Here is a 22,814-nt window from a genome sequence, read left to right as displayed (position 1 = left end):
TGCAGGCTGGGTGATAATGAATAGGTTCCACATAGTATCTTGGATAATTGAATGACTACTGTGATGAGATGTGATCACTTGAAGCCACTGAGGGCTATGAGAATGGAAAATAAAACAATGCTCTATTCTACTACATGTATAGGTTCCAGGCACTGAACCCATGTGCTGGAATCCGTAAGGAGATATTACTGGCTTATTAAGGATACAACTCAGGAATAGCCAAGTGGAAGAGATGTGTAGGGCAAGGTATGGGGGAAGGGGTGTGGAGCTTCCCATGCCTTCTTCCACATGCCACCCTTCCTGCACCTCGATGTGTTCACCAACTGGGAAGTACTAAACTTGTATTTTTTTTAAACAGATTTAATTTTAGTGATGGAATTCTTTATTGTTTCTCATAGTGTTTTTTGTTTGTTTTGATTTGATTTTAAAAGACATTAATCAGTCTTGAGAGATGGTCTGTGGAAAAGTGGGTTCTATCATGTAAGTTTGGGAAACTGCATACTAGGTATATCCCTTGACTCCTTGGAGATTCATGATGAGCATCAACTTTTATCAGGTTAATAAAGGCTCAGGGAAATGATGTTACTACTAATAATTTAACATTTATCAAGCACTTATTATTTTAAGGCTCTGTTCTAAGAACCCCAGATTTTTTTTTTAAAACATCTTTATTGGAGTATAATTGCTTTACAAAGGTGTGTTAGTTTCTGCTTTATAACAAAGTGAATCAGCTATACATATATCCCCATATCTCAACCCCAGATGTATTAATCTTTCTAATTTTTACAACAAATCTGTCTTTGCAATTGTCTCCTTTTTTTTTTTTTTTTTTTTAACAGGTGGGAAACCTGAGACCCAGAGTAGTGAAATAACATGTTCCAAATCTCATGGCTAGGCCAGGAGGTGGAAGAGCAGGGTTTGAAACCCAGATAGTCTGACTCCAGTGGACTCTGGGCACTATGTTGTACTACTTGTAACCAGTGAAGAAACTGGTTTAGTGTTAAGTCCGGCATTTCTCAAACTTGTTTGACTGTGGAAACTCATTATCTTTCAATATTTTTATAGGGATTAGTCTTCCATGAAGTTAACTCTGAAAAATGCTGCTTCGAGCCAGCCTACGCTGGTGATCTGCAGTCTTTCAAAAAGTGTTGCTTTAGAATAGAACTATTTTTTTTTAACTTGGTTCTCTTTTGATAATATTAAATGTATACTTATTTATTTGTTACTTTTTTCTACTCAAAAGCCTAATATTTTTGACTTGAAGGTATTTTATATTCTCTTTCACAGTCACCGTCATAGGAATTTTTAAAAGGGCGACATCACTCTTTAGTACTTTTGAGGTACTAAAACAGTTCATAATCCAAATCATTACTTTACTCTGCTTTCTCTGCTCTAATATTATCATAAAGTTTTAAAAGTAAATTGAACTGACAGGTATTTAGTGCCATGGAGCATTATAATAATTGACATCAGAGTTTGAACCTTGGCTCTGCCTTTTTATTAGCTATGTAATCTTTTTTTTTTTTTTTTTTTTTTTTTTTTTGCGGTACGCGGGCCTCTCACTGTTGTGGCCTCTCCCGTTGCGGAGCACAGGCTCCGGACGCGCAGGCTCCGGACGCGCAGGCTCAGCGGCCAGGGATGGGTCACGGGCCCAGCCGCTCCACGGCACGTGGGATCTTCCTGGACCGGGGCACGAACCCGTGTCCCCTGCATCGGCAGGTGGATTCTCAACCACTGCGCCACCAGGAAACCCTTAGTTATGTAATCTTAGAAAAGGTACTTCATTTCTCAAAACTTCTGTTTCTTCCTCTAAAAGGTTAAGGTGGCTGTGAGAATTAAAAGTAGTATCTGGCACATAGAAGGGTCACAGTAAATGTTAATTACCCTTCTTTTTTTCTTTTCTTAAGTTATCTCGATTCTATATACCATTAATGATTATGAAAATAGTTGGAAAAGAAAAATCAGTTTTAAATTTGAACTGTCTCAGCATTATGCTGATATCAGCTACATTTCTGATAAAGTGGTGTTGTCATGATACAGGTTGTATGGGAGTTAAAACCAGTTTCCTTCCGGCTTTCCAACTGGCATAATAAGCAAAACCTGACTAGGCAAACATAGACCTATTTATTAGATCACTTATTATTAATGTTAAACTAGCTTTGGTGCTGACTTTTCCTGTTCTTTTTGAAATTTCACTGTTGTCATTTAAAATCTGACCTTCAAAAGCTTTGTAAAATGCTTAATGGTTTAAATTATCCTTCAGAACATAAGAAGTATATTTTCCAAAGTGGTGTTCTCTATCTAGCAATATGGTCAAAATCATGCAGGAGGACAGAATTGCTTATATTTTCACATTATCTACTGGAGGCTTATTCAGTTTTTATGGCAATCAACTTCTGGCTTTAGGGACAGTACTTAACATGTATAACCAAAGCATGAATAATCATTTAAAACAAAGCTACTAAAAGAAAAATCTATGGGGATTTTTCAATTTCACAATGATTTACTGCCTAAGCAAAAAGAAGATGGGTTTCGTTTGAGCTGTATGTGGGAGATCTCTAATATTCTATTCTAAGTGCCTCGTATAGCCACTCAGTAAATATTTATTGACTGACTGAATTTGGTTTCTAATCCCAACTATGTGCCTTGCAACTTCTGCAACCTTGGACCTTCTTGCACCTTCTAAACTTCAGTTTCTTACGTAAAAAAGGAGGCATCAATATTTACTTCCCAGTATTGTTGTAACAATTAAGTGTTCATGCATTAAAATAGCCAGTCCAGCACATGGCACATAGTAGGCAAACCGTGCACTGCATGTTTCCCCAGGCACATCACTTCATTCTTCCGTAATGTTCTTTTCAAGCACTCTTTTTCTTTCTCATTACCTAAACATTTAGAAGCTGTATTAAAGAGATAGATGAATGTTTGCCAATTAAACTAAATTATATTCCTTTGTAGCCCACACTTGGAATGTTTTAGCAAAAATGATTCTATGTCTGACAGACCTTGGTTTGAATCCTGGCTTTGCAGTGTACTAGTGTTGTGACCTTAGGGAAGTTACTTAACTTCTCTGTAAGGTATTGTGAGCAGAAATGAGTTAAATATATAAAGCCTCTATTTCCATTGCCTGGTTCTCATAGGCCCCAAATAGATGTTATTATTTTAAGTTGAAACTGTTATTTAATCTGATAATTTACATAATTAATTCATGTAGATTGAGAGCCTACTCTACTCAAATGCCATTAAGAGCAAGCAGGAAGATTGTGAATGGACACTGGGCAAATTATTATGTAGGCAACTGAATTTTACCTTGCCTAGAATCAGGTTCAGCAGAAGTGGTATTTTCTATTATATTTGAGGTAAAATAAATTAATGGGCTATTATTGCATTTGGCATGGCCTTTTTTTTTTTGGATGTTGCTTTTCTGTATTGAATATCAAAATTTAAAAAAATGAATGTCAGAGATAGCTTCATGAGGGCTAAAGCAGACCAGGTAAATTTTGCTGTCTAAAAATTTCTCGGGGGACTTCCCTGGTAGTCCAGTGGTAAAGAATCCGCCATACAATGCAGGGAACGTGGGTTTGATCCCTGGTCAGGGAACTAAGATCCCACATGCCACGGGGCAACTAAGCCCGCGCGCCACAACTTCTGAGCTAGCGCGCCACAACTTCTGAGGTAGTGCGTCTCAACTAGAGAGCCTGTGTGCCGCAAACTACAGAGCCCACGTGCCCTGAATCCTGCGCACCACAACTAGAGAAGAAGAAAAAACTCTCATGCCACAACTAGGGAGAAGCCCGCACACCGCAACAAAGATCCCGTGTGCCGCAACTAAGACCCAACAAGCCAAGAATAAAGTAAATAAATCTTAAATAAATAAATAAATAATAAATAAAAAGTATTTTGGGACTTCCCTGGTGGCGCAGTGGTTAAGAATCCATCTGCCAGTGCAGGGGACACGGGTTCAAGCCCTGGTCTTGGGAGATCCCACATGCTGCGGAGCAACTAACCCCCTGAGCCACAACTACTGAGCCTACATGCCACAACTACTGAAGCCCATGCACCTAGAGCCTGTGCTCCACGACAAGAGAAGCCACCACAATGAGAAGCCCATGCACCACAACGAAGAGTAGCCCTCACTCGCCACAACTAGAGAAAGCCTGCACACAGCAATGAAGACCCAGTGCAGCCAAAAAAATAAATAAATAAATAAAATAAAAAGTTTTTCATCTTTTGCTGATCTTCTTCATTAGAAATAAACATGTTCCTCTCCTGTACTAAAATTCAACATACGATAATGGTAAGCCAAATTTAATAAAACATTCTGCCTATTTTAAAACTCACTTGACTTGTTTAGATATTATATAAAATTGATTCCTACCCTGGCAGACTAAGCATTGCAAAGCTGGCAATAAAAGATTTTTATGTGAATTCCTGACAAATAGAAAAGCTTAAGGATGGTATTGGGCATTATAGAAAAAGGTTTATTTCTAAAAATGTTTCTAGGGACTTCCCTGGTGGTCCAGTGGCTAAGACTCCATGCTCCCAACGCAGGGGGCCCAGGTTCAATCCCTGGTCAAGGAACTAGATCCCACATGCCCAACTAAGAATTTGTATGCCACAACTAAAGATCCCGTATGCCACAGCTAAAGATCCTGTATGCGGCAACAAAGATCCCGCACAAGGCGTGGAAGATCCTGCATGCCACAACTAAGACCTGGCACAACCAAAATAAATAAATATATAAATAAAAATGTTTCTAATGTCCATATGAAATTAACAATAAGGTTTTTAAAGAAATACCAAAATAATCATCATTTATTTTGGAAGTTAACTTTCTCTGATAAGATGTTAACATCTGTTTTTGGTTTTGTAGGGTTTCTTTCATTAATTAAAGTATAATTCACATAGCATAAAAGTTTCAGTGGCTTTGAGTATAATCAGTGTTGTGCAACCATCACCATTATCTAGTTCCAGAACTTTTTCATCGCCCTCAAAGGAAACCCCTCTTAAGTTTTCCCCCTTCTCCTAGCCCCTGGCAGCCATATATCTGTTTATATTTCTATGGAGTTGCCTGTTCTGAGTAATTTATATAAATAGAATCATACGATATATTGCCTTATGTGTCTGGTTCCTTTAGTGTAGCATGTTTGCAGAGTTTACCTGTGATGTGGCATATCAGTACTTTGTAGCTCTTCTGGGCTGAATAATATTCCATTGTGAGGATATACCACATTTGGTTCATCCATTCATCAGTTGATGGATGTTTGGGTTATTTCCACTTTTTGACTGATAGGAATGATGCTGCTATGAACATTCATTTACAGGTTTTTGTGGACATATGTTTTCAATTCTCCTTGGTGTATACCCAGGATGTAATTACTGTGTTATATGATATCTTTATGTTTAACTTTTTGAGGAACTGTCAAACAGTTTTTCCGAAGCAGCTGCATCATGTTATGTAGTTTTTAGTGTTATTTAAGATACTTGGAAGAAATGAGAAAAAAGTTTATGAAAATGTTAACCTAAGCATGTTAGTACTCATGAGAGTCATTCTGGCAAGCCAGGTGGAAGTCTCAATTTGCCTCATTTGCTTTTCAGAATGAAAACATTAAAATATAAACCGACACTATAGAAGTAGTGTGAGTTTTTATTCTCTCTTGTTCCTTCACCCACCCACTTCTCCTAAAAGTTTGGAAATGCTTGGAATTAATGCTGTTTACTTTCACCTAAGGATAGGTGTCTAAAAGTGACATATTAAGTTTCCTGCTTTGCTTTTCCTTAATGAGTTTCATATTTTATTATACAGTTTACTAAAGCAGAGAAACTGATCTGGTCTTTCTACAGAAAACATTCTTAATCAAAATTCAACATAAAAAACAATTAAAAAATTAAAAGTAGATTTAATTGCTTATGTTTAAATTTTCTTGGATATAAAAATATTTTTCAAAAATACCACATAAAGACCTTACTTAAAAATCTTTGTGTAAAAAATGTGTTAATGTAGTGGATGCTTTAGAGATGCTTGTCTCCTCTGCTGATGATGCTACCCTTGTCTCTTGTTCTCACTAGTCACTCTCAACTATTCAAACAAACTCCTATTCTAACAAATATTTATACAACCTTCATAAATTTACATGAAATGAAATCATTATAAAGAAATAAAGTATATTGGTTTCATTGGGGAAATAGACTTTCAAAGCAGAAAGGGTATTTATGGAGTAATTTCTAATGCTAGATTGGAGCTTACGTTCTTTTCATGCCTTTCTCATTTAAGGTGACAATCCACATGAATTTTATGTTTGGAAGAAGAAATGTGATTATCAGTCATTCCATAAAGCTTGATGTGAACCCTGGCTCTCTAGGATAAATTAATCTTTATTTCTTTAAGGATGTATCATAGAGATTGAGTTGTTTTTTTGAGTAATGAAAAATTAAGGGTGTTCTTTTTTAGGTAAACTCAGGTTTTAAACTATGGAAGTCAGCTTTGCAATGTGGACATCCAATTCATTGTTTACTAAATTCTGTAATGTTAACCTATAATTTTCAGTTGTTTTGCAATTATTTTTGTTCTTAATTTATGTTATTGGGTTGGGTAATTTTATCTACTTTCATTTCTGGAATGTCTAAGTATAGGTAGTTGGCATTTGAACTAGAGAAATGTTGGGTTTTAAACAGAATTTCTTCTGAATATTGAATCTTGGTGGTTTTTTTTGGCCATGCTGCACCTGGCATCCAGGATCTTAGTTCCCTGACCAGGGATTGTGCCCCCTGCAGTGGAAGCATGGAGTCTTAACCACTGGACCGCCAGGGAAGTCCCTGAGTATTGAATCTTTTAATAAGTGTTTTTTATTACATTTTTTGGTCCATTGTATTAATTTTTCAGTTGATAACCTTTGGTACTGACTAGAGGTAGTATAGAAACTGCTTTCTACCTCAAAAAAATTTAAAAATAAATTTTAGATTAAAAAATCGACCTCAAAAAATTAAAAATAGAATTACTGTGTGATTCAGCAATTCCACTTTGGGGAACATATTCTAAAGAAGTGAAATCTCTGTCTTGAAGAGATATCTGCACCCCCATGTTCGTTGTAGCATTATTTATAATAGCCAAGACATGGAAATAACCTAGGTGTTCATTGATGGCTGAATGGATAAAGAAAATGTGGTGTATGGGACTTCCCTGGTGGTGCAGTGGTTAAGAATCCACCTGTCAATGCAGGGTACATGGGTTTGAGCCCTGGTCTGGGAAGATCCCACATGCCGTGGAGCAACTAAGCCCGTGCACCACTACTGAGCCGGCGCTCTAGACCCTGAGAACCACAACTACTGAAACCTGTGCTCTGGAACCTGCGAGCTACAACTACCTACCCCATGTGCCACAACTACTGAGCCTGCCTTCTAGAGCCCGTGAGCCACAACTACTGAGGCCTGCGCACCTAGAGCTCGTGCTCTGCGACAAGAGAAGCCACCACAATGAGAAGCCCACGCACCACAACGAAGAGCAGACCCCACTTGATGCAACTAGAGAAAGCCCATGCGCAGCAACAAAGACCCAACACAGCCAAAAATAAATAATTTAATTAATTACAAAAAAAGAAAAAATACTGACTTGGACCTGGGAGGCCAAATCATTTAAAAAAAAAAGAAAATGTGGTGTGTATATATATAATGGGGTATTATTCAACCATAAAAATAAGGAAATCCTGCCATTTGCAACAACATGGATGAACCTCAAGGGCATTATGCTAAGTAAAATAAGCCAGACCAAGAAAGACAAATACTTTATGATATCACTTAAATGTGGAATCTAAAAAAACTAAAGGCACAGAAACAGAACAGATTGGTGGTTGTCAGAGGGGTGGGCCTGGGGAGATAGGGGAAGGTGGTCAAAAGGTACAGACGTCAGTTATAAGATAAATAAGTTCTGGAGGTGTAATGTACAGCATGGTGACTATAGTTAACGGTACTACATTAAATATTTAAAAATTGCGAACAGAGTAAATCTTAAGCGTTCTCATCACAAGAAAAAAAATTTATAACTATGTGAGGTGATGGTTGTTAACTTATTGTGGTAATCATTTTGTAATATATACATATATCAAATTATTATACCCTATACCTTAAACTAATGCAATGTTATATGTCAATTATATCTCAATAAAACTGGGGGGGGGGAATCCTCCCAGATAAAATATTGATGGCTGCAATTTTTATATAAGATATTGGTGAAGGGAAAGAAGCAGGGAATTTTGGAGGTCAAGTTTTATATTATGAAACCCAACTTAGTGATTTATACATACTTCAAAACAGTAGGAGTGATCTGTGACCAAAATGTGATTTCTAGGAGAAATGACTATGATGTAGATGGAGTATCTGCCCAGGCTTTATTGTTCTTGGTGTTCAAACTCTGATCTTGTTGCCAAGATAAAGGAAAATGTTCCTTCAATTGAAAATTGTAGTGTATTTCTCCATAAAAAGAGTATAGTTCAAATAGTACTCTTAATTCTAGTTATTCATTTGTTAAATAAATATTTTAAGCTTCTAATAGAAGTCAGGTACTCTGTTACATACTGTTTATGTTTACAAGGATCCAAAGATGAATAAAACAAAGTGTGGGACAACTCTTAAGTAACTATTTTTTTGCTAGCTGTTAGAGCACAAGAGATTGAAAGCCACCTAACATGGTTATATTTATTCTTTTCTTTTTTCCACGGTTCTTAGGTATGTGTGGATTAAATTGGCCTTTATTTCTTGCCCAGGATCTGAACTTTATTTCATACTTTTCTCCTTTGGAAAAATGTTTCTCAGGTTTCATAACAAAGTAGAACTGAACTTGGAGAGCACTAGTTGGAGACTTTATCTCTTTAGAAGTGGAAAAATGCTGGTCTCAGCATTATTGAGTTAATGTATAGTTAGGACCAAGTTTTCAGTTCTAATTGCTGACTTACTTAGTGAGTGAATGATTGATCATAATCAACTAAGAAGTGTAAGATAAAGCCTGGTATCCTGAGTAGTTTTTCAGGTGCAGTCAGTTCTTCAGAATGATAAGCATCTTTAGAGACAGCCTTCATTAATTGTTATTTCTGTTTCTCTTGGGTCATCAGACAGTTTATCTTCTTCCCCCCACAGTGCCCCCCACCCTTTTTGGAGATGTGGGAAAGGGTTAGAGGCCTTGATGTTTGAATAGACAAGGTAAGCATTCAAATAAACTTTTCAGTATCATTGTGACAATTAAGTTGAATGATTTGAAATAAAAAATAATTTCAGTTATTTAAAAAGAGTTAAAGTATTAACTGTGTTAATATTTATTTCTAACACTGCTGTAAGCACTTTATGTTCATTATTGGGTTGAAGCCTCATTACAGTCCTGGGAGAGGGATACTGTTACACACTATAGACGGGGGAACTGAAGCACAGAAACCTAGGGATTTCTGCTCTTGACGTCACGCATTTGACAAGAGTTATGATAGCACAGGCGTAATGTTGCTTTTTTCTTGCCCTTTTCCACCCATCAAATGCATTCGTTTGTGTTGTTTTCTATTTTGCAGGACAATTTTGTTAGACTTCTTGGTTTCCAGAGGTCACATTTAGTTGCCAAGATGGTTTTATGTCCTTGGGAAATCCTTAAGTACCTTATTTCCTTATCTTCCATATTTTTCTTCTTCAGAGTTAATACAGTTTAATGAGCCAAGTAGTTTGTCAGGGATTGTCCAGACAGGCAGTACTTCTTGGTCCCCACCTTCACTTCCCCTTCTCAGAGGTAACCACTCTCAACTCCTAGCTGTGTTGTGTTTACCTGTGATTTTTCAAGTAATGTATTTGATGCTTTCAGTTTGGGACATAACTTGTTTATATGGCTTTTTGTGTCCTTATCACTAACTCAAAATTTGCTACCAGTTGCCCAAATTTCCTGTTTTCTTTCACATAATTTATTCTGTCAATGTCGTCATCTCAGAGAAGTCCCTCCAGAGTAACGTGCTCCAGTCTGGAGTGGTTTCTATTTTCTCATAGTGCCCAGCTATCATTCTAGGCATTTCCTTTTCTTCTGTGTTGGATCTTCTGTTTCTTCTGTTCTATGTCTTCCTCTTTCTTGGTTTACTCCCACAATTTGCTGAAGAAAGGGTGAATGGGAGGCAAATTATTTGATATGTTGCATTTCTGAAAATGCCTTTATTTCCCTCTTAACCTTGATAAATAATTTGGCCTGAGTATAACATTCAGATTGGGAATCAATGCTGTTGTAAGGTTCTTAGAACAGGTTAAGTGGTACTGTCATTCTTTGTTATACCCGGGAAGTGGTTCCAGGACCTCCCTTGGATACCAAAATCCTCAGATTTCTCAAGTCCATTATGTAAAATGGCACAGTATTTGTATGTAACCTATGCACATCCTCCTGTATACTTTAAGTCATCTCTAGATTATTTATAATACCTAATACAAGGTAAATGCTATGTAAATAGTTGTGAATACAATGTAAATGCTATGTTAATAGTTGCTGGCATGCAGCAAATTTAAGTTTTACTTTTTGGAACTTTCTGGGTTTTGGTTTTTTTTTTGATCTGCAGTTGGTTGAGTCTGCAGATATGGAACCCATGTATATGGCAGGCTGGCTGTATGTTATTTGAAGACTGTGTAAAGTTAAAGATGTAAATTGACAATCCTATAGCGATGGCTAAAAAAACAGTACAAAGCACAAATGAAACAAATAGTAGTGCCATTAAGCACTGTTTGGAGGGAAACATTGCATTAAATTCTTATATTAGGAAAGAAGAAAGCTCTCCAATCAATGATCTAAACCAGAGATCAGCAAACTTCAGCTTGTAGGCCACATCCAGCCCATTACCTGTTCCTGTGTGGCTTGTGACCTAGAATGGTCTATATGTAATAAAATGGCTGAAAAAGAATCAAAAGGAGACTAATATTTTGTGACATGTGAAAGTAGGAAAATCAAATTTCGGTGACCGTAAAGTTTTATTGGAACATAGCCATGCTCATTTGTTTATGTATTGTCCATGGCTGCTTTCTTGCTACATCCACAGTGTACAATAATTGTAACAGACTGTATGACCTGCAAAGCATAAAATACTTACTTTGTGACCTGTTGTAGAAAACATTTGCCAACCTTAGCTATAGATCCTAAAGATTTTAAAGCAGTAATATGGATATATATTTCTCTTTCATCACCTTTATTCAACATTGAACTAGTGGTCCTAGAAAGTGTAATAAGTCAAGAAAAAGAACATAATTAAGCATAAAAATTAGAAAAGAATTAAAACTGTTACTTACATATGACATGATTGTGTACATGGAAAACCCTATGGAATCTACAAAAAACAATTTTAATAAGTGAATTTAGCAAAATCACTATATGAAAATAATTTGTAGTTCTCAATATTAGCAATGAACTATTTGAAAACTGAAATAAAAACGGTTATTTCTAATAGCATAAAAAAAAGTAAATACCTATGAATAAATCTAACTAAGGATATGCTCTCAACACTGAAAAGGTAGAAACATTGCTAATGTAAGTTTAAAAAAAACCCAGATAAATGGTGATATTCCATATTCACGGATTGGAAGACTTAACATTATTAAGATGGAATTCTCTCTAAATTGACCAATAGATTCAATTCAGTCTTCTTTAACATCCTAGTAGGCTTTGTTTGAAGAAATAGATAAGACAGTTCTATAAACTTACCAAGATGTAAAGGTCTAAGAATAGCCAAAATAATTTTGAAAAAGACAGTTGGAGGACTTTTGTTTACTGATGTCAGGATTTTCCACAGAGCTACAGTAATCAAGACAGTGTAGTGTTGGCATAAGGATAGACATTTAGATCAGTGATACACAATAGAGATCTCAGAAATAGACTCATACATTTTCCCACCAAAGTGCCAAGTCAGTCCAATGGGAGAAAGAAAGACAAATGTTGCTCTAACTTGATATCTATATGGAAAACAATGAGCTATCACCTCAACTCATTCTATACACAGAAACTAATTTGCAGTGGATCATATATCTAAAATGCAAAAGCAAAAACGATACAATTTCTGTATTATCTCTCACTTCATAACAAATTTCCCAATACTTCCTGGCTTAAAGTAACAAATATTTATCATGTTACAGTTAATCTGTGTCAGGAATACAGGAGGAATTTAGCTAGGTAATTCTAGCACAGAGTCTCTCATCCAGTTGTAGCCAAGATTTTAGCAAGAATGTAATCATTTGAAGGCTTGACTGGGGCTGGAGAATCCCCTTCTGAGATGGCTTATGTCCCACGGCTATTGGCTAGAGGCCTCAGCTCTTCACTGGCTATTGGCTGGAGACTCAGTTCTTCACCACATGAGCCTATTCTTAGGGCTGTTTGAGTGCCCTCATAACACGGCAGCTGACTTCCCTCAGAGTAAGTGATCAAAGAGGGAGCACAAGGAGGAAGTGGCATTGCCTTTTATGACAAAGTCTTGGGAGTCACATACCATCACTTCCACCATATTCTACTCATTACTCCAGCCCATGTTTAAGGGTAGAGGAATTAAGCCTCACCTCCTGAAGGGAGGAGTATCAAATAATCTGTGGACATATTTTTTAAATGTCAAAACTTCTAGAAGAAAAAAAAAGAGAATATCCCTATGACTTTGGAGTATTCAAATATTTATTGGATAAGATCCTAAAAGAAAAAAGATACGTAAAAGAAAAAAAATTGATAAATTGGACCTCAACTAATTTAACATTACTGCCTTTTACAAGATAACACTAAGGGACTTCCCTGGTGGTCCAGTGGCTAAGGCTCCACACTTCCAATGCAGGGGGCCCAAGTTTGATCCCTGGTCAGGGAACTAGATCCCACATGCCACAACTAAGAGTTCTCATGCCACAACTAAAGATCCCACGTGCCACAACTAAGACCCAGCACAGCCAAATAAATAAATAAATATTTTAAAAAGTAATAAAAGATACCACTAAGAAAAAGAGTAGGTAAGTCCAGAGTAGGGAAAAAAAATTTCCAGCATATCTATCTGTCAAAGGACTTATATCTAGGGTATGTAAAGAAGTGCAATAACTCAATAGTAAAATGAGGAAAAGAGGAATAACCCAGTAACAGACTTCCCCAAAGAGGATATACTAATGACCAATAAGCACTTGCAAAGGTAGTCAACAACACTTAGTCAACAGGGGAATAATGCAAAGTAAATTCATAATAAGATATCGTCTCACACACTCTAGAGTGGCTAACAAGAGAAAGGCTGAAGATACTAAATGTTGGGCATGATGTGATGCAACTGGAATTCATCCATTGCTGATGGGTGTGCCAGATAGTATAGCTACTTTGGAGAGCTGTTTGGCATTTTCTACTGAAGTTAAACATATATACATCCTATGATTTAACATTCTACCCCTATATATTTAATGAAGAGAAATGAAAACATATTTCCTCAAAATTATGAATTCAAGAATGTTCATAGCAGTCTTATTCATAAAAGCCCCAAACTGGAAACAACTGAAATGTCCATGTACAGGAAAATGGATAAACAACTTGTGGTGTATTTTGTGTGTGTGTGTGGTGTATTCACAGTACCCAACACCTGATACACCCAACAACACAGGTGAATCTCAAAACCATTGTGTTAAGTGAAAGGAACTAGACATAAATGAGCATATACTGTATTGTTTATATGAAGTTCAAGAAAAGACAAAACTATTCTGTAGTGATAGAAATCAGAAGATAATTGTAGGTTGGGAAGGGAAGGAAGCTGTTTAGAAAAAGACATGAAAGAACTTCCTGAGATCATGGGAATGTTCTGTATTTTGTTTTGGGTGATGGTTACATGGGTGTAGACCATTGTCAATAGTCATCGAACAGAACTGTTAAGACCTGTGCCTGTTATTGAATGTTTAATTGTACTTCAAATTTTAAAAATAGTAAACAAGAGTCTAGGGGAAGAACGTTTAAGGCTAAGGGAACAGCTAGTGCACATAGATGCTGAGGTATACCTTGGGGTATTTAAGGTGAAAGGAAGAAAGTGGTTTAGGTCAGGCAAGTAGGTCTGTCATCTATGGTTTGTTACATTTACTCTGTATATTTTAACTTGCTAAGCAACAGGTTTTTATTTATTTATTTATTTATTTATTTATTTGGCTGTGTTGTGGCATGTGGGATCTTAGTTCCTTGACCAGGGATCGAACCCATGCCCCGTGCAGTGGAAGCGCAGAGTACTAACCACTGGACCGCCAGGGAATTCCCAGCAACAGGTTTTTAAATTTGAATATTTAATGTCTAGGAAATTTATCATCCCATTGCCAGATGACTAAAGAGAGGGAGAGAGAGGGAAAGGGAGGGAGGGAGGGAGAGAGAAAATTTGTCAGATTTGAAGGAAGGTATTAAGAAAGAGAAAGAGAGAGAGGTCCTCTTAAAAGCTATTTATTATTCACTTCATTATTAACTTTACAGTAAACCTTCTAAGTGGAATTCTTTGATAATGTAGCTCCTTTATGTTGAAGTTCTTTTCTTACCTCTCTAGATAAGCCAGTGCTTTTTTAAAAAACATAAATTTATTTATTTATTTATTTTTGGCTGCATCGGGTCTTCATTGCTGTGCTCAGGCTTTCTCTAGTTGTGGCGAGAGGGGGCTATTCTTTGTTGTGGTGCGCGGGCCTCTCATTGCGGTGGCTTCTCTTGTGGAGCACGGGTTCTAGGTGCGCGGGCTTCGGTAGTTGTGGCTCATGGGCTCTAGAGCAAAGCCTCAGTAGTAGTTGTGACGCACGGGCTTAGTTACTCCGAGGCATGTGGGATGTTCCTGGACCAGGGCTCAAACCCGTGTCCCCTGCATTTGCAGGCAGAGTCTTAACCACTGTGCCACCAGGGAAGTTCCACCAGTGTTTTCTGAGTGTGTTTCATATGACTTAATGGCAGCGTTCCGGCTTGGATTCTAGCTCCACAGTTGTGCAAAGTCAAAAACCCAGAGAGGCAGTGTGGTAGACGGATTAAGATTTTAGGCTCTGCAGTTTGATTTCCTCATTCCAGTCTTGGCTCCACTGCCTGCAGGCTGTGTGACCTGGCAAGTTCCCTTCACTTCTATAAACCTGTTTTCTGAGGACGCAGTAGAATAAGAAGGAAAATCAGGTTACTGCAAATAATCCAGATGATGGTGATTTGAACCAGGGCAGGAGCAGGTGAAGGTGGAGAAAAGTGGTCAAGTTCTGAATGAATTTTAAAGGTAGGGCTAAAAGGATTTGATGACAAATTGGAAGTATGAGAGAAAGAGAGAAGTCAGAGAGGATACCAAGGTTTTTGGCTTGAGGAACTGGGAGAAAGGAGTTGCCATTTGCTGAGATGAACATGGACTTTTTACAAAGGAATGTTAGGACTGAAGTTGCAAAGTTTTTTTTTTTTCCTTGATTTTGTGTTTTTCACCTTTTTTAGGGGGTGGGTGGAGATAAGAGCAAGTGTGTTGGCAGGTGTTGGCAGGCAGACCCCTGGGACCCATGTTTTGCTTGAGATCATGATTACTAATCTTACAGTTTAGTTCTTTTGCAGTTACATAGTGTGGGAGATGGGGGAGTGAAGTGTGACATTTTAGGATTGCTCCTTTGACTTTCCTTAGGAAGGGTGAGTCTTGGATAAGTTGACATCTTGCTGTCTGAGATATTTTCTAGGAAGACTGGATCCAAAAGATTTTATACCTGTGTCTGCAGCCTCATTACCCAGAACCCGAAGCTAGATTCTTTAGCTTCCAAGCAGGTTAATTCTCTTTTCTACCTCATTTAATTTTTATCTGTGTTGTGAGATTTCTTAAATGCATATTATATATTTTAGATGCAATTCAGCCTTATTTCTATTAGTGTTTTATTTTTAAAAACTTGTTACAAGAAAATGAAACAGAGTGTTTCTCTTTATTTCTTAAGTTGTTCCTAACTATTGTTATAATGTTTCTGATAAAATGTATTAGGAGGCACACTCTTCACTAATAGGACATTTATTCGTGTATTTATATGGTTCTTAACTAGGACACCATGTAATTTATTCCTAAACCTAGACATTTTTAAGAGTGAGAAGGGAGACCAACGAAACAGGACACCAGGATAGCATGCTTAAACTAGGACCATACTGGGCAGATCAGGATGTCCGGTCACCCTATTCTTTAAGGCAGAAGAGCAGCTAGATTAAGGGTCACTTCCTGTTTAAATACTTACTGGTAGAAGGAAAATGCCTGGAATAGGGGCTGGGAGGAAGAAATTCCTACTGCATTGCAAGCAGGACTAAGAGGCTCACTGCACCGCACTAATCATAGGGTACCTCAGGTGGTGATGAGAACATGATTACACATCTCTCACTTGAAAAACCAAAGCCTGTCGCAAAGGAAATGAGAGCTTATGCAAAAAGATTTAAGAAATCAATTGTCTGCTTAAAGGTTTGTTTTAGTAGCTATTATTTTATTTTATTATTATTATTTTTTTTGCGGTACGCGGGCCTCTCATTGTTGTGGCCTCTCCTGTTGCGGAGCACAGGCTCCGGACACGCAGGCTCGGCGGCCATGGCTCACGGGCGTAGTCGCTCCATGGCATGTGGGATCTTCCCAGACCGGGGCACGAACCAGTGTCCCCTGCATCGGCAGGCGGACTCTCAACCACTGCGCCACCAGGGAAGCCCCAGTAGCTATTATTTTAGATACAAGAATGAGTAATAGCTTCAAACTTCAATTGATTTTTTTGAGGGGCAGATGGTGTGTCTTATACCCTTTAGTGACATAAAATGTGGCAACATTCTATCTTTTTAAGTAGGAAATTCAGATAGTAGCATTTAGTAACTATTGGGTATTTGTAAGAGTGACAAGTTTACCATGAATGTGCATAGTAGGTGGTTTACTAATATTCAATGTTATTTCTTAGCACAGTGAATTAAGATAAATTGGATTGATTGAATGAGGTTAAAGAATAGAACTATTTCTTTTTTAGCACCACTTGTATCAGTCACTATGGAGAACACGTGGAAACTGTAGAAATGGTTTCTAACTTCAATGTAAATAGTAGTAACCTGAATACTGTTTTTTTTAAAATAAATTTATTTTATTTATTTTTATTTTTGGCTGTGTTGTGTCTTCGTTGCTGCGCGTGGGCTTTCTCTAATTGCGGTGAGCAGGCTTCTCATTGCAGTGGCCTCTCTTGTTGTAGAGCACGGGCTCTAGGCATGCGGGCTTCAGTAGTTGTGGCACGTGGGCTCAGTAGTTGTGGCTCGCGGGCTCTAGAGCGCAGGCTCAGTAGTTGTGGCACATGGGTTTAGTTGCTCCGCTGCACATGGGATCTTCCCAGAACAGGGCTTGAACCCGTGTCCCCTGCATTGGCAGGTGGATTCTCAACCACTGCACAACCAGGGAAGCCCCTGAATACTGTTTTTATTTTATTTTTATTTTTTTAATTTTTTTTGCAGTACGCGGGCCTCTCACTGTTGTGGCCTCTCCCGTTGCGGAGCACAGGCTCCGGACGCGCAGGCTCAGCGGCCATGGCTCAACGGGCCCGGCCGCTCCGCGGCCTGTGGGATCTTCCCGGACCGGGGCACGAACCTGTGTCCTCTGCATCGGTAGGCGGACTCTCAACCACTGCGCCACCAGGGAAGCCCCTTGAATACTGTTTTTAAAAAAATAAAATAAAATCTTTCCATATATAATCTTCTATAGTCTCCTTGTTTTACATAGCAGTATATTAAGGAAAATTTTTTGTGGTAATACATATCTTCATGACTTTAAATGGCTATATAGTTTTGCCTTTGTATGGATGTGCCATAATTTATCAGACCTCAGTCAATGCACGTTTTCCTCACTTTTCTAACATTTTACATGATACTGCTGTGAACATCCTTGTAGCTAAATCTATGAGAGTGTATACGATGTTTTTCTCTTTAGGTTAGATCCCTAGAAGTATAATTATGGGGTCAAAGGGATACAGAATTTTAAGACTTTTGACATACATTGCCATATTGCCCTCCAGAAGGATGTTACTAGTTTAAACTCTTATTAGTATAAGCTATTGCCCTGCACCTTTGTACCCTTTTCATGAATCTTTGCAAGTTTGATAGGTAGAAATGTTTTTTCATTAATTTATAAAATTTTATTTCATTTTATGAGGAGGTTGAATGTTTTCTTTGTTTCTAACCATGTATTTTTTTCTGTGCTATAAACCTGGTTATCTACTTTTTTTATTTTTTGGCTGCACCATGCAGCTTGTGGGATCTTAGTTCCCATACCAGGGATCGAACCCGGATCCAAGGCAGTGAAAGCCCGCATCCTAACCACTGGACTGCCAGGGAATTCCCAACCTGGTTATCTTCTTAACCCATTTTTCTATTACTTTGTGTGTCTGTGTGCACATGCTTGCATATTCCCTATATATTAAGGATTTTAATCCAAATGTAATTTAAAATTCACTATTTTTTCAATTTGGAAATAATTGGAGAAATGCAAATGAAACACCAGTGAAGTACCTCTGTACCCTCACTAGTAAAATTACTTAAAAAAAAATTCTATTTATTTATTTAGGCTGCACTGGGTCTTAGTTGTGGCATGCACGGGGGGTCTAGTTCCCTGACCAGTAATCGAACCGGGGCCCCCTGCATTGGGAACGTGGAGTCTTACCCACTGGACCACCAGGGAAGTCCCAAAATTACTTTTTAATATGCTAACAAAGTTGTGGTAAGACTGGAACTCTTGGCCATTGTTTGTGGTGTTATAAACTGTCCAGTTCTTTTGCAAGCAACACGATAATAAATATTAAGAGCTGTAACAATGTACATTATCTTTGACCCAATAATTCCATACCTGGGAATTTATCACAAGAAAATAATTAAAAGGAAATGCTAAATTCCTCAAATTATTTATTGCAGCAATGGCTATAATAGTGACAAGTTAGAAACAAATGAGTGAATTAGAGAGTAATGGTGAACTAAATAAGATTCATTATGAAAATATTAAGCTAGCGTTAAAAATGGTTAGGAATGGGGCTTCCCTGGTGGCGCAGTGGTTGAGAGTCCGCCTGCCGATGCAGGGGACACGGGTTCGTGCCCCGGTCCGGGAAGATCCCACATGCCGCGAAGCGGCTGCGCCCGTGAGCCATGGCCGCTGAGCGTGCGCGTCCGTAGCCTGTTGCTCCGCAACGGGAGAGGCCACAACAGTGAGAGGCCCGCGTACCGCAAAAAAAAAAAAAAAAAAAAGATTAGGAATGACTTCCCTGGTGGCGTAGTGGTTAAGATTCCGCCTGCCAATGAAGGGGACACGGGTCCCCTGGTCCGGGAGGATCCCACATACTGTGGAGCAACTAAGCCCGTGCACCACAACTACTGAGCCTGCGCTCTGCAACAAAAGAAGCCACCACAATGAGAATCCTGTGCGCCAAAACGAAGAGTAGCCCCCGCTCACGGCAACTAGAGAAAGCCCACGCGCAGCAATGAAGACCCAACGCAGCCAAAAATAAATAAATAAATTTATTTTAAAAAAATGTTTAAGAATTTATAGGTTGACATAAAAGAGTAGCATTACATGGACTGAAGCAGAATACAAAATTATTTCAATTTTATGGTTACAACTATGTAAAAATACACACCAAAAAAACCCCCTGAAATACAATGGGCTGGTTTTTATGTGTCACCAAGTATCGATATGTATGTGTAGAGTTCCTGAGGTTTAAGACTCAAATCTTTATTGAGTAAGTACTCTGTGCCCATTTCACAGCAACACTGTAAGATAGGGATGGATGTTATTTTCATTTGAAAGATAAGGAGACAATTCTCACTGGACATATAAAGAAATTAATTTTGTTATTATGGATGTTTTCAACTATATACAAAATATAAAGAATATGTATATATATATATATGTATGTATGTATGTATGTATCTCACCTAGCTTCAACAATTTCAAGTTTACATTTTTAGTAAGTTGCAGAGTAGGGTTTTAACCCATGTCTATCTTGCTGCAAAACCCATACTTTTAATTACAATCCTATGCTGCCTCTTCATGTTGTCATTTGATGCTTTTGAGTAACTTTATGATGCTCGGTTTTTTTTGGTAAAATTGACATGGAAAGGCCTTATAATGATGAGTTTTTAGGTTGGTAATAAGATGGAGAAAGCACTCCCTTTTAACCACATATATTTTGTAACAAGCATTTTTAGTTGCAGTGTTCTGCAAAGACAAACCTGCTGATATGGTTCATCCTGTTTTATAAATCTTTGACCCATTCATCAGACTCTGACCACTCTAAAGATAAAGGACTATGGTTGCATTGGTCTTTCTGACTAAAGTGGCCTTCTGCCGATTGAGAAATTGTATAATTATTAACTATGGTAATGGATATGTACTTGCAAGTTTCATCTGGTATCTTAATGAGCTTTAACCCTCTGAGTCCACCCAAAAGTTATCCAAAGATCATTGAAATATGTCAGTGTTCACAACTTAACTCTCAGTCAGTATATTTTTGCTATAAATATTTTGTTTCCCTCTGGCCTCACCACATCGCATCCCCCTGCTCACAGACTCACAAATCCTATAAATTAGAGTTACTAGCTGCAGCCTTAGATATAACGACTTCTTTAAAAAATTAGTCTCTTTTGAATTAACAGGACCATACTTTCACATCAGTTTTTGTTTTTTTTCTTTTGAGCAGGAAGGAGGAGTCCCACACGTACACGGGTATATATTCAGACAAATAAGTGAAGGCAGACTAAAGTAATTGTTATATACAAATAACCTTGTATTTTATAGACCTTTAATTTATTTCAGACATCTCTCGTCCTGGGAGATCTTGTCTGAACTCTCAATACTGCTTCGTGTCACCCCTGTGTGCTTCAGCGACTTCCCCTGCCTAGAAGGCAAGGAGAGCTCTGAATCTTGGGAATCTGTGGCCTCTGGGCCTCATAACCTTCATCCCAAACTTGAACCCAAGGACTATGGAATCTAGTCGGATATAGGGTCATTTAGTCAGATTTTTCCCTTCAAGAAAGAGACTAAATAGAACATTGCTTTCTTTTTTTTTAATTGAGGTATAGTTGATGTACAATATTATATGTTTTGTGTGTATGACATAGTGATTCATAATTTTTAAAGGCTATATTCCATTTATAGCCATTATAAAATATTGGCTATATTCCCTGAGTTGTATCCTTGTAGCTTATTTATTTATTTTATACATAATAGTGTGTACCTCTTTTTTTTTAATTAATTTATTTATTTATTTTTGGCTGTATTGGGTCTTCATTGCTGCGTGGGCTTTCTCTAGTTGCGGCGAGTGGGGTCTACTCTTTGTTACAGTGTGCGGGCTTCTCATTGCGGTGGCTTCTCTTGTTGTGGAGCATGGGCTCTAGGCAGGCTTCAGTAGTTGTGGCATGCGGGCTCAGTAGTTGTGGCTTGTGGGCTCTAGAGCACAGGCTCAGTAGTTGTGGCGCACGGGCTTAGTTGCTCCGCGGCATGTAAGATCTTTCCGGACCAGGGCTTGAACCCGTGTCCCCTGCATTGGCAGGCAGATTCTTAACCACTGCACCACCAGAGAAGTCCCTAGTGTGTACCTCTTAATCCCCTCCCTTTATCTTGTCCTTCTCCCCTTCCCACACCCCACTGGTAACCACTTGTTTGTTCTCTATATCTGTGAGTCTGTTTCTTTTTTGTTATATTCACTAGTATGTTTTATTTTTTAGATTCCACATATAAGTGATACCTTATAGTATTTGTTTTCCTCTGTCTGACTTCATTTAGCATAATACTCTCCAAGTCCATCGATGTTGTTGCAAATAGCAAAATTTCTTTCCTTTATTATGGCTGAGTAATATACCATTGTATACGTATACCACATCTTATTTATCCATTCATCTGTCGATGGACACTTAAGTTGCTTCCACATCTTGGCTATTGTAAATAATGCTGCTATGAACATTGGGGTGCATGTATCTTTTTGAATTAGTGTTTTTGTTGGTTTTAGATATATACCCAAGAGTGGAATTACTGGGTCATATGGTAGTTCTATTTTTAGGTTTCTGAGAAACTGCCATAAGAACATTTCTTTTTTATCTACTGTGATTGTGTCAGATATAATGATACTAGAAATATAAGTCTGATGTTAGGGAGAGTGGTTGGTTCAATATAGCCTGGTAAAGCATAATTGGATATTTAGTAGTTAAATGAATGCAACTGGATGGAATTCTGCAGCGTTGTATGGAATGAAAAGATGGGATGGCCCAAGGAAAAAGAGAGAAAGAAAACCAGAGAGGTAGAAGAACTAGTCAGGAAAGAGTAGTGTTCTAGAAACTAAGTAAAGAATTTCACAGTTGGAGTGGTGAAGTACTGTGGATACTTATTTGACAATTTGGGCTTCACTGTTGTCTTAATGGAGACAGAAAATAGAAGTCAGATTGCAGGACATTTAGGAGAAAATGTTAAGTGAGGACCTAGAAGCAGTGAATGTCTTACACTCTTTTTAAACCTTTTGGAGATTACCTATTGCAGGTCTGTCCCTTGGGTAAGACAGTGGAGGCTGCTTTACTGGCTCCGGTGTTGGGGTGGAGTGCAGGGATGCCTTGGGACTGTATTGCACTCCGTTTTTATGAATATTATTTAAATTCAGTTTCAAACTTTTGTCACTAAACGTAGTCCAGAGAGCCTATGAAAAATGCAGGTAATGGGCAGTCTTATTTGGTTGAGTTGCCCCAGGCTTCTCCCTCCTAGGGACACCCTGCATGTATTCCTGTGGTTACTCAATTTCTCTATTTTACAGTTGTCATTTTAGCTCTCCCGTTAGACTATAAGCTCCTTAAAGCTCTTTTTTGTTGTTGTTGA

At 38.0% G+C, this 22,814-nt stretch overlaps 1 protein-coding gene across 2 annotated transcripts in view; it reads left to right on the top strand.

The window, feature by feature from the left end:
* The window catches only part of SHLD2 (shieldin complex subunit 2), a 103,572-nt gene that overhangs the window by 18,685 nt on the left and 62,073 nt on the right, over positions 1-22,814 (top strand). The window lies entirely within an intron of this gene.

This window comes from Leucopleurus acutus, assembly GCF_964270905.1.
Source record: "Leucopleurus acutus genome assembly, chromosome: 14".
In the NCBI taxonomy this organism is placed as follows: Eukaryota; Metazoa; Chordata; class Mammalia; order Artiodactyla; family Delphinidae; genus Leucopleurus; species Leucopleurus acutus.
This window is presented reverse-complemented; position numbering and strand designations above follow the sequence as displayed.